At 40.0% G+C, this 16,049-nt stretch overlaps 1 protein-coding gene and 1 non-coding gene across 13 annotated transcripts in view; both read right to left on the minus strand.

Annotated features, from left to right (window-relative positions):
• TENM3 (teneurin transmembrane protein 3) overlaps window positions 1-16,049 on the minus strand; it is a 1,246,978-nt gene that overhangs the window by 232,014 nt on the left and 998,915 nt on the right. The window lies entirely within an intron of this gene.
• Window positions 12,502-12,641, minus strand: LOC116582062. Its single transcript, XR_004282363.1, has one exon. It is a non-coding gene; the product is annotated as a U4 spliceosomal RNA (small nuclear RNA).

Genomic DNA, 16,049 nt, shown 5'->3' on the forward strand with positions numbered 1-16,049 from the left:
AAGGGATGCTTATGAATTTTAAATGTTATAGAACTATATAAAGCAGGAAGTGAAAGTCCTCCCTTCCCCGCTCTAATCTTAAATTCTGAAGATAACCAGTTGTACCAGAGTAATATTTTGAAATATTAATTAAAGTTCCCTACCAACACCACCACTCACTGCCTTTGCCCCCTGTATCTTTCTCAATATTCTGTGACTACACGGTACCCTAGAAAAAAATCTGTTAAAGAAGAAGCAGAGTATATAGAAATAAATTCTTGATCTCTTGAGTTTTTAAAGCTTAGATTTATGCAAGAAATGGAAAGGTTCTGGAAGAATTCCTGGATATGCACAGCCAGTTTTTCCAGCACCCAACCCACTAAGCTACCCCATAGTATTGGACTAAGATTGCATGATGGGGGGAGAAGAAAATCCAGAAGGTGTTCACGTACGGGAAGGACTCTACTCAATGCCAACTCCTACATGCTGGATAGAGCAGAAACAAAACATGGACCCAAGAGTAACAAGATTTTGTCCTTCCCCCAGCATGGTGAATGTGTATGAGACTAACGATGGTTGCATTGGGTATTAAAGCAGATGAAACCAAGGCAGCCTCCAACAGACAACCCATGCCTGTTCCCCACCATGCCCAGTGTGTCACCTGGGGAAGCCACACATTTTCTGTAAATCAAAAGGGCTATAGAAACCACTGAGAGAAGTTCAGAATTTTTATTTTTATAATATATTTTATTAATTTATTTAGAGAGCAAGGGGAAGAGAGAATGCGACTAGGGGGAGGGGGAGAAAGATAGAGAGAGAGAGAGAGAATCCTCAAGCAGACTCCCTGCTGAGCACAGAGCCTGGCTCCATCCCACAACCCTGAGATAATGACCTGAGCTGAAATCAAGAGCTGGACATTCAAAGGACTGAGCAGTCAAGGAGCTCCGCAGGTCAGTATTTTTAAAGGTGCTGTGGTCAGTATGGACTGTTGAGGCAGCAGTGATTATAATATGAGCAGAGATACTGACAGACTTCAATTGATGAAGCATGAAATAAGACCAGATGTTTATAACTGCATTGGTCTGCTGAGGCTGCTGTAACAAAAGACCTCAGACTGGGGGGCTTAAACAACAGACATTTATTTCTCCTAGTTCCAGAGGGCAGGAGGTCCAAGATCAAAGTGCTGGCCGCTTGGGTACTAGACGAGGGCCCTCTTCTTGGCCCCCTGTTTTGCAGACAGCTGCCTTCTTGCTGTCAAATGACAGAGAGGGCTCTGAGGTCTCTTCTAATCCCATCATGAGAACTCCACCCTCATGGCCCCAGCTAAACCTAAATATCTTCCAAAAGCCTCATCTCCAAATATCATCACTTTGGGATTAGGGCTTCAACAGTATGGATTTCAGGGACACAGTTCAATCCAGAGCACTCAGCATCATGTGATATTAGTATAATCCTATTCCAAAAATGGGATTAGGAAACTGGCAAGAAACCTTGATTTGACTATGTCCGCGAAAAGTTTCTACCACCTGGTGGAATGGAAGCTCAAAATGAAAACTTATTTAAAAAAATAAAGATAGTTATGTTTCTTATGTAGCCTTAGTTTGCCTGGATGCATTGTACCCAGATGTTTTTGGAAAATGCAATCAGTCGGGGCACCTGGGTGGGTCAGTCTGTTAAGTGTCTGCCTTACGCTTGGGTTATGATCCTGGGGTCCTGGGAATGAGCCTCACAGTGGGCTCCCTGCTCAGTGGGGAGTCTGCTTCTCCCTCTCCCTCTCTCGCTCACTCATGCTATCTCTCAAATAAACAAAATCTTAAAAAAAAAAAAGCAATCAATTTTCATATTGAGCTTCTGCAAACTTTTTATCCATTGTATGACAGATTATAGGTGTCTTTTCAAGTTAGTGTGTATATATATACACACACTTGTTTATATACCTACAGAGATGTACACAGTAATCTTACATATGTATATTTTTTAAAGTTCTTTTTTAAATAATTGAATATTATTGTTACACAGCAAGAATTCTGTTTTGGTGGGCATTAAGATTTCCAAAGTCTCTCTAGAAACTCCAATCACTTCTATCACTACTTCTCTAGGATACATCTAGACAAATAAGATATTGAGTTGACAATGTACCCACATAAACAATTTTGATAGGTACTGACAAAACAGTTTCTCATTAATCTCATTTTTTCATCATAAAACATCACACGCTCAATATAAATACGGGGGAAAAACAGAACTACAGAAAAGTAAAGAACATCAGAAAAAGAAGAGAACAAAAATCACACACCCACGGGCAGTCTTATTTATTTCTTCCCTGCCTTCTTTTTCTTATACAGATATAGTCACAACCGAGATCATACTATATAGTTCTGTTTTGCTATTTTCCATGTATCCTCATGTTGTAAGCATTTTCCTATGTCCCTAAATATTTTGAAGAATTTTTTTTTTTTAAAGATTTTATTTATTTGTTAGAGAGAGAGATACAGAGCGCAAGCACAGGCAGACAGAGTGGCAGGCTAGAGGCAGAGGGAGAAGCAGGCTCCCTGCCAAGCAAGGAGCCCGATGTGGGACTCCATCCCAGAATGCTGGGATCATGACCTGAGCCGAAGGCAGCTGCTTAACCAACTGAGCCACCCAGGCGTCCCTATTTTGAAGAATTTTTTAAACTATCATGAACTATGGAGCTAGTTAGCCCCTTTACTTTTTAAAACCTCCACAGACCTGTACCCCTGGGGCTAAAAATACATTATATGTTTATAAAAACATTTAAAAATTAATTAATTAAGACCCCTTTACTTAGGGATCACTGATACGGCGTAAAATTTGGATTTTGAAACTTGAACTGATAAATTCAACAATTTCGAAGAAACTGCCAGAATTTTATACCCATCAGCAGCCAACCCAGTCGAGAACATTTCCATCAATGTTTTGAGCCCATCTCCTGATGTTCCATGCATTGAGTTATTAACTAGAGTTATTAACACCTCTCTGGCTCTGAATTGTACCCACCGCATCTCTTCCCATTTCTAGGCAGTGACAGCAAAGACCAGAAGTTACAGCCAGATGGAAGAGCCGCTCACATTCAACCATGCTTTCTTTATACAGGACCAGATCCTTGCACATACATGGAGACAGACACACCCTACCCTACGCCACTCAAAAACTCAGATTTTATACCAAATGGAGAGACTATCGCCAAAGAATTGTCTTCGATGACAAGTTGTATCTTTGCCCATTTATTGTTCCTCTGGAATGTAATTCTTTTATACGGTTGTTGTTTAATATTTTCTTTTCCATCTCTTTTTCACTTGAGCCCTACCGCCTTGTCTCCTGCTTTGGTACCATCATAACCGCTGCTAGAAATATGTGGTGCTGGCCCTTGGGAATCGGAGAAGCAGCAGGAAACAGATGTGATACTTGTCAGTTTTACTCCTGCTGCTCCCAAGAAGGAAGTCCTTTGTTCAAGAACAGAGCAGGCATGACCACCCACGGATGGCATTAACCAGTAGGAAAGAAGGAGCTAAACCGCCTTTGCTTCCCTTGAAAATCTCTCTTCCTTAGCAGAGTGACGGTATTAGCTTCACTCTGTTGGTCTGCCGGCATTACTAGGAGATCACTGTTGGCAGGAGAAGCAGCAAAGGAAGAGAACTCTGGCGAATAACCCTAGTTTTTAAATATTAAATGGCTGAATCACCTTCAAAGTTCAATTCATTCTCAAATGAATGATTAGCGAAGAAATCTGAAAAATATCGTGGAATATATAGGGTCATACCAACTGTTTTTCTTACACGTGTTCAGTTTCTTAGCTTCCCTTTCTGGATTGTAACCAATAGAAGTGTGTGTGAGGACACGGCAGAGTGTGTGTTTGCATTGAAATACTTTTGGAATTGTCATTCTAAGACCAGGCTCTTGTGTATTGCAGGGTCTGCCAGGAAAAAGGGGACCGTGTGCAAGTGTGTGTGTGTGTGTGTGTGTGTGTGTGTGTGTGTATGTTTGTGTGTGTGGTGTACTGTGGGGATAGTTACTCTTGATATACTGTAGAAGGAATCTCAATTCCCCATTTCTCAAATTAAATGTCAATAAAAGCATGTGCTTTAAAGCAATTCCTAATGCAATAAAGCTTAAAGTGACCAGTGGAATTAAAAATACTTTACAGAAAGAATACAGCAAAGCTTGGGCATTAAAAAGATCAATAGAAAATCTTAAAGTTTATTATAGGGTACTTGCATTTTTTTTTCCTTCCTTTTTTGGGCCACTGTATTAGTATTTTCTGGCTTTGTCCTTAGAAGGTAATCCTAGCAAAGCAGGTAAACATGTTCAGAAGGACAAAAGTTTGAATTCTAAATAGAACAAAGGATCTTTTGATGAGTGGTTAGTATTTTATTGTAATTAAACAAAAGTAGCATGATCTGAGTAAGGCCCAAAGCACAAGACCCTCCTCATTTCTATGGCAACAAGAAAATGACTCCTTTCAGAGGTTTTAGGGAACTCTCTGCCTTCTACCCTTTTTGACTCATTTAAATAATACAATCCTGTGTACTGGATTATTCTTGAGAATAATTAGTATATACATATAAAATGCTCTTAAGATACAAGTTAATGTAAGCACCATGAAAACGTTTCACTGGGTTGACACAAGGGGGGTTGATTTTCAGAAAACATAACTAAAATACTAAGAAGGAAAAAAGAAAAGGAAAGAGAAGAGAAACGGAAGAGAGTCATGTTAAAGGATAATCTAACTTGACTGGAGACTCAGTGGTCACCGCTGACACCCTGGAGAATTATGATGCCAAGCGAATAGCATTAAATTCCAAGCCTCATTGATTATGCCTTAAATAACCATAACGGTGGATCAGCCTGGATCTTTGGATTATTCTTATACATTATAATTTTGGATATGATACTTTTTGCTAGTGAAACTATCAATTTTACCCTCTTTAGAATTATAATGTCTCAAATAAGAAAACATTAGGCTTTAAAGCGTCTCTGGAAGGAGCATAAAAACTGATTTATATCTAATGACAAATCAGGACAAGGGGTCCGAGAGCTGAGGCTACAGAAATACGGAATTACTGTTTATATTAGGAGAAATACTTTAATGGGTGCCATTTTGTACCATGTTATAATAAGATTAAAACTATTATCTTTTTCCGTTTGTTGCGTTGATGAGATTAATATCAACTGTCAGGACTGAGGAACCAAGGGCCTCAGAGGCTTTTTAAACGTTTACAATCCCAATCTACTTCCTCTTTCTCAATTGATATACAGTATCTTTTAAGAAACAACATCTTTCAGCTTTGCCATTTTTATCACCTTCATCTAGAGTGCCTGCTGGCAAATCAGCAGCATGTCAGAAATGGGTGAGGAACATGAAGATATACAAGTGTGAATTTCATGAAGCCTGATGCTCCTACCATGCCGTATATTTTTGGCCACTAAAACACTGTAGTACTTAGCTTCAACGCCCCATGTCGTGCATCTCATCCCAATAGCAATTACAGCTAGAGTCCAACTGTAAAATCCTGATGGAGATGCTGTGCAAATTTAAGGAACCAAAAGCACAATTCATTGGGAGTGCTTCACTTGTTTTCCGAAGCAGTTACCCTACAGGCAGATACTGATGGGGCAGGGCGAGCCCCGTTCTCTCCTCTTCTGCACTCCAAGGAGGGCAAACCACTGGAAATTAACCCAGAAACTCCAACTGTCCTCAGATGCCACTGACACACTTCCTCGATACATTCAGGGGAAATCAGATTGTGCCATAGACAAAAATACATGGAGGTAAAGAGGCAAAATCTACCAAGCCCACCTACAAGTTCTCTTTCTAATGACTCTCAAGGGGAAAAAAAGTGGAATCAGTCCAATCAAAACAGAGGGAAACTCGGATTGCAACTCTGCTACTGGCAGGTAACTACTGGAAATTTCCATAGCTATATATATTTACCCAGAAAAAAATAAGTAGCTACGCGAACAGAAGGTGCAGACATCTAGGTAAAAGTGTTTCTGAAGCACATGAAGCCTTTTATGCCCAAGCAGACTTGAGGGACTGGATCAACGCAGAACTGATTCTGATTCTCAGCCCAGTGGTGACGGCGCAGCCCAGAGGCTGGGGAGGGGCAGGGGTGAGTAGAGTAGAGGTGGGTGTGAGGTGGGGAAGAAGGGTGTGTAATGCATCTGTCTGCCCTGGGGTGTGATTCGAATCTTCAGGGTGGTGACTGTGAAGTTAGAACTCCAACTCCTATTTGTGCCTTCTGGATTCTCTTTGCGTATCAGTGGATGGAGACCACGGGCAGATTAAATGGAGCAGGGGAATAAATCTATCCATGAGGGAAACTGTTAACACAAGGATTAATAAGGCCGTGGTTAGGGTTTTTTGTAAATAATGGCTTGTTTGTCAGTTAAAAGGAGACAACTGTCCTTTATTAAAAGAAATGAGTATTTGAAAAAAAATTTTTAAAGATTTTATTTATTTATTTGACACAGAGAGAGAGATCACGACTAGGCAGAGAGGCACTCATTCCAGTGGTTTGCCTTCCTTGGAGTGCAGAAGAGGAAAGAACGGGGCTCACCCTGCCCCATCAGGCAGAGGGGCAGGGGAAGCAGGCTCCCCCCTGATCAGAGAGCCCGATGCGGGCCTCGATCCCAGGACCCTGAGATCATGACCTGAGCTGAGGCAGAGGCTTAACCCACTGAGCCACCCAGGCGCCCAGTATTTGAAATATATTGATTAGGGACTGGACCCTAGTTCATTCAACAAAATGCAAATAAAGACGCAAGAGCAGAAATTCAGATACTTATTAATTTACTTAAAAAAGACACTGACTTTAAGGGAACTCAGCCTGCTTGGTTCACCCAAACAGGAGATACGAGTTGGTATTTGCACAGTCAACAGGATCCCATTTAATAAATGTGCTAATCATTTTGTACACATTGGATAATGATTTTTGAAATTTGATCTGACTAGTATAAACAGAACTAATTTATAAACAGTCATTAGAGATAATGTTGAGCAGAAATGAGAGAAGTCCTTTCATTTTACAATTATGTGACATTTTATAATTTTAAAGTCTCTTTGGGGCCCCTACTCCCACAAAAGCAGATACAGAAACGGAATCCCATAGAAAGGAAATTATGTCGGGCAACTGTATTTGGCAACTGATTCTTAGCCCACATTAGATGCATGATAAAACTTGGCTGTAGGAACGTATCATTCATTCTTGATTAAATTTATACTGAGTCTAGGCTCCCCTAAGGTACCATCTTGCCTTGCCTTGCCTGTGTACTAGGGGCTTTCTGATGAAGTAAGGGGCCACAACTATGCAATTTTGCAAAATTATGCAATTTTGCCCAATTCAGCCTATCAGGATATTAATGTTTCTGTAGGTTTATCAGGTAGACCCTTCTCTGCTTACTGTTTATATAATGACATGGGGCTGGTATGGTCAACACTTGACCCTGTTGAAGCAGATCATCCTCATTTCAATGATTGCCTTGCAACATAATACGCATGCTCAGGATCCCCAAATTAATTCAACAAAGTGTTGGCCATAGGGGCGGGGGAAGGGGAAGGAGATGTTTGTATATGGAGAACCTTCGATGTCAATACTTGAGCAAGTAAAAGCTTTTACAGCTGGGTCATCCTCCTCTACATAGAAAACTTTTAGCAATTCTTTAGAAGAGAAAAACCTAACTTTAATAAATAGGACAATGCATGCTTATGAATTCTAATGAGCAAATGATTTCACTAATTACTTTGTTGCATTCGATTTGGAATAGTCTGCATAGCTGAGTTTGTAAAGCAATAAACTATGCCTGAACGGTCTGTTTACTCCACTGCAAGTTACAAGGAAAACTCTTTCCTTAAAGAACTTGTCTCATTGAAATGCACAAAGTGGCAAAAAGCCAAGGGAAGCTGGTGCTTGAGAGACCAGGACTGAGCCCTGCCTGTGTGCATTTCAGTCTCAGCCAACCGAGGTAAATGTTATTGGAGCTTTTGTGCCATAAAATTGCTGCTTTCATGCCCACTGCATCCGACAATAGGAATCCTTGGTCTACTAGGAAGGAGGGCGGTTGTGGTGCCTTCCTGCCAGATTTCTACATTCCTCAGAAGAGGGTGGAGGAGAGGGGGGAAAGAGGCTGCTCTGAATGGGCTAGGGACCGTGAGGCTGACCTCTGGGATGCATCTGGACAGAGAAAGAGACTATGCAGAAAAAAGAAAAAAATCCCTACTACTTTTTTGCATTAAGCGTTTGTAAAAAAAAAAAAAAAAAAAAAAATTCATTCAGGAGAGTCCTGGATTATGTGAATTAAATTTTTAAATTTAATTTGCAGAAAATTATGTAAAACTATTAATATTTTACAAGTAAGAATCAAAATCAATGACTATATTGAATTTGGAAGGGTAAAAATCTAAAACTCATATAGTGTTGTTGCTAATATCTGCGTTTGTTTTTCTGAGCTACTGAATTTCCCTTGACATGCTATTTACTTGTACGGTTGTTTGCTTTACGCTGGTATTTTATTTATTAGAACGTTCATTCAATACTTACTTATTGAGCACCTACTATGAAGCAGGCAGGAAATTATTTCTAATGTTGTGATTTTAAATGTGCTATAAACCCCAAACCTATGTTGAAGCCCCAAGCCACAGAGACAGTTGTTTTTCTTTAAAAAGAAGGAAAATCATTTTTTAAAAGCATCCACTAGGACAACCAGGCAACTAAATGCTTTTTTTTCAGAATTATACTAACATAATGTCTACAACATAAGCATGATATTTTAAATAAGCTTTAAATAGCAGTACAGCTAAGGGGGGGGGACAAGTCAGACAATATTTCTTGATTTAAGAAGGAAACGAAGCGAGGTTGTCAGTGGTTACAACACAGTTAAACTTATACCTGATAGGGAAACAATACAGAATGATTTCGAATCACTTGCCTCATTCAGTGATAGGCTAACTCTATCAGAATGCTTTGTTATGTTAATTAGACACTTACTTCGCCTTCACCGCCTATTTTCAGCAGGTACTCACACCGCCAGTACCGGCAGCGACAGCACCACGTTCACTGCTGGTTTTGGAAGACCCGGGATGTGAAGGCATCATACGCTTGAGGCATAAAAAACAAAGAGAACCGCAACAACCGGGCCGCCCTAGTCTCTCTTTCCCCTAACCGTTTAAGCTGTTCCCTGCTTTGACTTTAGGAAGAGTGAAGAAAAAGAGACACGTAAATCATGACAAAGGAAAAAGGAAAGCTTAGAAGGAAAGAGAGCAGCAGAAATGGAATTCAAGCTGCAAAGAGACAAATCAGACAAGGCTCCTGGTCTCCTAAGCGCTCTTGATATGCTGAAATGGGCTTTGTTTCTGATTTCTTTGGATTATTTTGTTCTCCCTGGCTTTAAGATAATCTGCATTTTAACTGCCACTTCATAATCCTATGACCTTGGGCAAGTTATTTAACCTTTCCATGCCACAGATGCTTCATCTGTACATTAGGGTTAATGATAGTACCTCCTCAGGGCTATGAAAATTAAATTAAATATCACACACACACACACACACACACACACACACACACACACACACTGCTGGGCGCATACTGGCTTGCTCTTAGTAGGCACCAATAATTACTTGTTTCCCTTTCCCCCTTTTCTTGGTGCATTCACATTACCGTCAAACATGGAAAGTCACCAAAGCTAAGTAAAAACATACACACACATACATATAAAATAATAGGTCTGACATTTCTCCTCTCAGTAATGCTTTTAAAATAATTCCTGTTCGAAAAAGCAAAGAAACAGTAAAATTTATCATCACCGTGGGTGTCTGAAAGTCAGATGAAGAATTAAGCTGACCTCCCAAATTATCCCCCCAATTGTGGAGATTTCTGAATTTTATTTTATTTTTTTTTTACCGCTCATGATTTTTTTGTTAATGGCACATTTCAGAGTAGCTGGGATGAGACGTGAGTGGGTTTAGTGTCAACTGTGTAGAGCTATCCGGAACCAAGTTTTTGCATCCTAAACCTCATTGATATTTAGAGATAATTGTATCCTTTAGTTGAGGACGTGCTTTTTAAAAATTTGAGTAGACATCACTTCCCCTACAGAATCAATTATGCCCTTTCTAGATTCTTTTGGATTTCACATTCTCTTATTACATGTTAATGGGACTGTATCTTTGAATGTCATCATGTCTCCAGCACGTTATACTTTTGGCAAGTTAGCCCACCTGGGAGATAGTCTCCCTGCGGAAGCAATCATTTGCTATTCCCAACGCCTTGATCTGTGACTAGGATGAAATCATTGCTTGAGATAGATATGCAGCTAATGACAGAGGTGTAGACATTTTTCTCTGAGAGCGGAAAAGTCCACATTCATAACGGGGGGGACAGAACCAGTCTTTATCATTAAGGGAAAAAAAAGGCAGAAAAAATATACTTCTCGGGAAAAATATGAATTACAAGGATAATGCAGTTCAACTAACTGTTCAACCTCACTAAAAAAAATTGATTTTTGCAAGTCAATGGTTAGATGTGATGAGGGGAGTAATTACCTCTTGGTAAAAGTTAGAATATGTAATAAAACTGAGCAAATATGTATTTTTCATATATTAGAAGTAGAGTACAAACAGCTTTGACATTGCAACTAAGGAATAAAAGCACAAAAGGAAAGATCAATCAAATCAGAGATCAAGAAGAGATTTTCAAAAATCAGCTAGTCATCAGAAAACCCTTGTTATGTTTAAAACATTCCTCCACTCTCCCAAAGCACTGCAGAGGGAAAATGAATAGCTTTTTACCCTAAGGGATCTTCACCTCCCCCAGGCTAATTTTTTTGTCAGGCACCACAGCGGTATGGACATCAGTGCCTAGGATTGGCCACAAGTAATATGATACAGAAGGTTTTTAGGACAAAATAAAAGCTGAGACTCCGTCTTAAGCAAATTACTGCATATTAGACGCCAGGGGCTATATGGTAAGGGTGTAGACATGCAATTGTTCATTTGGCAAAGAGGAAAGGTTGAGTCTTGTCCTTTCTGGAAATGTGGCACCCGTGAAAGGGCTTAAAATCTAATGCTTTGCCAGAAGTTAAATCACAAAGGAAATGGACATTAACTCCCCATTTTCTTTGAAGGGTGAGATCCCAACCCAAGTTATCAAGCTATTGTCATCTGAAAAATGCTTTTTAGAAAAAACCAACAGCAAGAATGCCTCTCGACCCTAAATGAGAGGCATTACCTCTTCAGGCACACATCTTCCCAAGCAAAATGCAATCTGGGCAAGAAGTGAGAAAATACTGTTTTAAAAAGAAACTGTAATCATTAAAAGGATCAAAATCGTGCCCTTAAGTTTGCCCAGAGTAAATGAGTTTCAATTTTCTAAATGATGTGTTAAGATGATATAAGTGAATTAAGATTTACTTCTTGAAACAGGGCTGCCCTTGCTGTGACCATTTGTTGTTGCTGGGGTTTTTTTGTTTTGTTTTGTTTTTTGTTTTTTTATTGATTCACTGTCACCTACATCCCGGAACCAAGTGTTTGCTTTCTCCCTGGTCAGGCTGTATGGTTTTCTGAATGACTGTGGAGAATGTTCTTCTGTGGCTGATCCTGAAATTCAGTCAAGACTCGTCTTAGGGAAGGGTGCCTGGGTGGCTCTATGGGTTAAGCCTCGCCTGCAGCTCAGGTCATGATCTCAGGGTCTTGGGATCGAGCCCCGCATTGGGCTCTCTGCTCAGCAGCGAGCCTGCTTCCTCCTCTCCTTTCTCTGCCTGCCTCTCTGCCTACTTGTGATCTCTCTCAAATACATAAATAAAATCTTAAAAAAAAGAAAAAAAGACTCAACTTAGGGAAACCACAGATATCTTACAGAATTATAAAGTGCCTTTTAAAAAAGGTCCAGAGTACCTTTAGTTAGTAGGGCCCACGTGAAAATAACACAGTTATTTTGCAAGTCTAACCTAAGTATCTCATTTTACAGTGGATTCCCTTCTTCCTTTTCCCCACCCTTGGCCAGCGCTACACCAGGTGTTCATCAACCATCACACTTCAAAAACGATTAATATATTTCCCTTTAGTTTTCTCTCTTCTCTACTAAATAATTCAACTCTTGAGTTGTTGTTTCCCCCCCCCCCCCACATGCATCTCATTTTCTATTCTTCTAATTACCTTTGTGGCCCTCAGAATGCTCGTCAAGTTTCAGAATGGTGCGGCAAAACCGAACTCTGAGAAAGGTCCAGCCAATGTAAAATAAAATGGTTCAAATATTGAACCGCCAGACTAAGAGATCCTTGAGAGCAGAAACCTAGTCTTATGTACCTTTACAGTATCTGAAACATAGCAGTTCCCCATAAATGATGCATTAATGGGTGCACTATCATTGGAGCTCAAAATGTCCCCCACTACTGGAAAGCAAATTGAGAGTTATTTCTTTGTTGTTATTTTTAAGCGACAGTGGGGAAAAGGAAAAATGCTAACACTGGAAAAAGCTGGCAAGGCCCAAACTGGTAAAGTCTTGTCATTCTCAAATGTCACATCCCATCTAGCTTTAAATACGGTAAAAGAGGCAACCTTGGAATGTTTCTGCATGATTATCAATTAGCAATGATCGTGCCTCGGATAAATCTCATTGGCTACGATACTGTCACTGCGCAAAGCTTCTGCATGATTATTAAATTTTACTTGTCCGTGAAATGGATAGGGGGTGGGTCGCCTTCAGTCAGGTAAAATTGCAACGATGTTTTCAGTTGAGTCTTATTCAATTATATGTACATTATTAATTTTATTCTTATGTTATGAATATGACTATTCCTCTTTTTGTATATTTTTAATAGATTTAATGCACTTTAGCAATACTATTTCCAGTTGTCAGATTGGAAAGGTATTTCTTCAGGCAAATTCACTTAATTTTTTTTAAACTTACTATTTTTTACTATTATGCAAATTCACTTTAGTTGAGCATGTATTTCTGAAGTCTGCTGAGCTATCCCAAAACCCCTGTCCTTCTATTTTTACAAAAATGATGAGTAGCATGAACAGAATATGGTCAGCATCAGAAAAGGTAGCCTGAGTGCTCTCTTTAGCAGAAGAGGGAAACTTGGGACGCCTGGGTGGCTCAGTTGGTTGGACAACTGCCTTCGGCTTGGGTCATGATCCCGGAGTCCCGGGATCGGGTCCCGCAATGGGCTCCCAGCTCCATGGGGAGTCTGCTTCTCCCTCTGACCTTCTCCTCGCTCATACTCTCTCTCACGGTCTCTCTCTCTCAAATAAATAAATAAAATCTTAAAAAAAAAAAGAAGAGGGAAACTTTAGTGTTTTTGTCTTATTGATGGCAGAGGGAGGTACAATTATACATGAAGATTTAACAGAAGCTACTTAAACCAGTTTCCAACTGGCTTACTCCCTAAAGCTCCGCTCAACCCTTGCAGAAGCTGAAATGAATATTTTTTCTTCCAGTCCCCACCCCTCAGGACACGTTTTCATCCAGTAAATACTTACTCGGTAACTAACTACTGTATGTTAAACACTATATTAGCGACTGGGGTTACAAAGATAGAAACCTTTTATTTTTGCCTCAAACAGTTCACATTAAGCAAGGGCAGATTTCTAGTAACAGAAGATCCTCCACATATCCTGAGTGTTAGAGATATTAATAACCTGTCTCTAGGGATGAAAAGCCAGGAAATCTGAAATAAACATTTTAAGCAACTGTCACTGGCTAACAATTAAAGCCAGAAGAAGGCTTCACAGAGCAGAATCAAGAACAAGCCCACCAGATGTTGAAATTATTAACATCTGTAGGAGACGTTACCACCTGAGAGAAGACACAGATTAATTGGAATAGGAAAGAGAATAGGGAAGAGGAGTTATTTCAAGGACCGTGATCCCAGTGTTTATTTTTGGTAAAAACAGAGAAGCTACAGTTTATTAGTAGATGATATTATTCTGTGGATAAGCCCTCAACAGAGAGATCTATAAGAACAGATACTTTTCATTTACTTTGTGAATCAGAGTGACTCAGATTCTTAAATTTTATATTTAAATTTATAAATCCACTTACATACACACATACATACATGCATACATACATACAAATTCTTCTAGGAATTACTCTTTCCCAATGTGAATCCCACACTAACAATTAATGCTGACTTTCTTAAACTAAAAATTTTAAAATAATTTTATGATCATCTTTGATAATTTCTAAAGGTTACTCTTTATTAAAATAGCTGTTGGCTTTGAGCAGAATTCTTATAAGACCTTTCACTATTTTCATATACAAGGAGGACTCTGATACAAAACTCTAATCCCAGAGAGGGATTCTGCCTTGATTTCCTATGTAAGAAAAGAACAAACTGTAATTCCTAAATGAAACCAAAATTTCTTACTTTCTCTGCCTACATAGCTTTCTCTCTGATCGGACGAAATTAAAAGGAGGAAAAAAAGCAGATCTATAATGAGATTGCAAAGCTGCTTCTTCCAGAACCCTCTTTCTGTCTATCCTTAATGCCCTAAGGTTTTTAGCCATACTTGACAGATTACAAGTATCCAGTTTCTTTATACCATCTGAAAGACCGATTCTTCTAAACAAGAATGCCTGATATGTTAAAAAGAAAATACCTCTGAAAGGATCTCAAAGGTGCAGAAAATTAAGCGAGGAAAAGACTTCAAAAGGAGGCTTCTGGGTGTCAAGTGCCGACTCCGGACGCTGACCCAGACAAAGGGGGGACCGCTCTCAGATGCAGACAAGCCTAACACTGGCTGCTGCTCCTCCACAAGAACTTACCTAACACGCAGTCCTGATCCGAAGAAAGCGAGAAGCTAAGCACTTAAAGAGTTCTGAAATCCCCCAAGATGAGCCGGAAAACTCAAACAACACACTCCTTCTTATCCAGGGGGATTGTTACGCTCTTACAGACTTCATCTTAGAACGGGTAACTACTCCACCCGGCTTTGATTGGAGAGGAACTAAAAGAAAATGTTTTATTTTTAAAACGCGAGTTTCTAAACCATGATCTGCCTTTGAACAGAATTAATTCTTTAGAGTGAACTTCGCTGGTCTATAATTACTCTGCTGACATTTTACTTGATTGTAACCTCTACGCACACACCCTTCTCACCTCCTGCCCTCCCTTCCCCTCTCTTCCGTCTCGGTGTCGATCTGTCTCTCTCCCCTACACATGAACCACAATAACACACTGCTCCGAAAGAATTAAGTTTTTTTTCTTTTTTTTTTTTTTTTTTTTTTTTAAAGATTTTGTTTACTTATTTGACAGAGAGAGAGACAGCGAGAGAGGGAACACAAGCAGGGGCAATGGGAGAGGGAGAAGCAGGCTTCCCGCTGAGCAGGGAGCCTGATGCAGAACTCGATCCCAGGACCCTGAGATCAAGACCTGAGCCGAAGGCAGATGCTTAACCGACTGAGCCACCCAGGCGCCCCAAGAATTAAAATTTTCTGCAATGTCACTGGACATGTAAGAATTATATCCAGGACAGACTTTCTTTTAACTTCTATTTCACCTTACCTCTTCTCCTGCTCATTTAGGTAAATTACTACTGTTTGCAAAAGAGGAGGGGAAAAACAAAAACAAAAACAAAAACAAACCCACACCTTCTGTGTTTTTCACTTTGTAAAAGCAAATGACAGGTCCTCTAGAAAATATCATAAAGCAACCAGGAGAGTAAGTGTCCAGTTGCCATGGTTGGGGGAGCAGGAGTGGGCTTAGAAGGGGAGACAGCATAAGAACAAAATAACTTAAGAGTTAGAAGAATTTCAGGCAGGGCTGATGCCTCTTTTTAAAAACAAGGTTGGCACCTGATGGGGAATGCTGTGTTAAGAAAGATTCCCAGGCTGCCGAGGAAAGTCTGCCATGATCCATTACTGGTATCTGCTATAAGCCCTCGAGGTGGGCCCACTGGCATTTACCACACATATCTTGCCATCTACGGAGGAGAACGCTGAAATCAGGCAAGAACCACAGAATGTCAATAGCCCCACCCACCCCAGAGGATCTCCCCAGCAGAGATGCAGGGCCCTGAAGGTCAGTGCACTTCCAGTTTTTCACTC

The sequence above is a fragment of the Mustela erminea genome, chromosome 21, assembly GCF_009829155.1.
Source record: "Mustela erminea isolate mMusErm1 chromosome 21, mMusErm1.Pri, whole genome shotgun sequence".
Lineage (NCBI taxonomy): Eukaryota > Metazoa > Chordata > Mammalia > Carnivora > Mustelidae > Mustela > Mustela erminea.